Raw genomic sequence first — 1,350 nt, 5'->3', positions numbered from 1 at the left:
GATGGGGAGCCCACGTGGGGAGGTGCAGGCACTCAGGTGAGGCCAAGGAGTGGACCAGAGAGAGGAACGGGGCATGGCCCCTTGACCTGAAGGATAAACCTTCCTTAAGGACACCTCGTAGCTTCGCCCCACGTCCCCTGTGGGTGGCAGTGCCGGCATCGGCTGCTGGCTCATTCTGCCGGACCAGGGCAGCGAGCCAGGCGCCAAGCTCACTTGCCAACAGTCACCTCTCTCAAGAGGAGGAGGAGGGGGAGGAACAGGCCGTGAAGGTGGCTTTGATTCTGCATTTAGACCTACAGAATTTGGGGAGAGGACCTCCTGAGGGTGAGAGTGTGCAGGCCCCACCCATGGAGTTCAGGGGTGTGGGGGTGGGAAGCAGGCCTCCCATGTGTGTGCACTGCTGCCTGTTAGGGACAGAGACATTGTTTTAAACATTCAGAGAAAAGGACACAAATGAGCCCCTAACCAGACCCCCTGGCATGAAACTCAGTGGGGAGCCGATTTCAGAGAAGTAGATATGAATCTCTGGCTTTTGTGTTTGAGAGCTCTTAAAAATGATTGCTAGGAACCAAAATAGGCTCACTAAAAACAAGGATAATTCTAAAGGGAGCATTATTTTTGCTGATAAGGTTACTAGAAAAGAAGCAGGACCGCTTTTTCCCTGGCCTTTGCTGACCTCCCAGGCTGCCCTAGTAGACTGGGCGGGAGGCGGGTGAATTAAGCTTATATACTCGTTCCTTGGGGTGGCCATTACCAAGTGCCTTAAAATAGTAGAAATGTAAGCTCTCACCGTGAAGGCGGCTAGAAGTCTAAAATCAAGGTGTCTGCAGGGTGGGTTCCTTCGGGGGCACTCGGAGAGCATCTGCTCCGAGCCTCCCTTCCAGCTTCTGTGGGGCCAGTGGTCCTTGCCCCTTCTTGTAGTTGCATGACTTCCATTGCTGTCTGCACGCGGCCTTCTTCCCGTGTGTCTCTGGGTCCAAATTTTCCTCGTCTGAAGGACACCCGTCAATGGATTAGGACCCCTCCTAGTTCAGTATGAACTCATCTTCGCTTGATTACATATCTGAAGACACTGTTCCCAAATAAGGTCACACTCACAAGGACCGGGTTTAGGACTTGAACGGATCCGTTGGGGGGAGGGGTGGGGACGCATGTCAGCCCACAGTAGCAGCTGCTGAGTGGCCGGCCTTAACCCATCTTCTCACGGAGCTCCTCTGGTGACCCCAGCGTTCGGCAGCTTTATCCTTAGAGCTGTCGGTGTCAGAGCCGCAGGAATAGTCTCGTTGCTGTGTTGGCCTGACAAGCCTGCCCTCACCCTTCACAGGGCTTGGGGCCCCAGCTCACAGAGGT

General features: G+C 54.5%; 1 long non-coding RNA gene across 6 annotated transcripts in view; it reads left to right on the top strand.

Annotated features, from left to right (window-relative positions):
* LOC102764656 overlaps window positions 1–1,350 on the top strand; it is a 76,820-nt gene that overhangs the window by 67,362 nt on the left and 8,108 nt on the right. The window lies entirely within an intron of this gene.

The sequence above is a fragment of the Myotis davidii genome, unplaced genomic scaffold (genome assembly GCF_000327345.1).
Source record: "Myotis davidii unplaced genomic scaffold, ASM32734v1 scaffold1703, whole genome shotgun sequence".
NCBI classification, from domain to species: domain Eukaryota; kingdom Metazoa; phylum Chordata; class Mammalia; order Chiroptera; family Vespertilionidae; genus Myotis; species Myotis davidii.
Note: the sequence above shows the minus strand (reverse complement) of the source record. Positions and strands in the feature narration are given on the sequence as shown.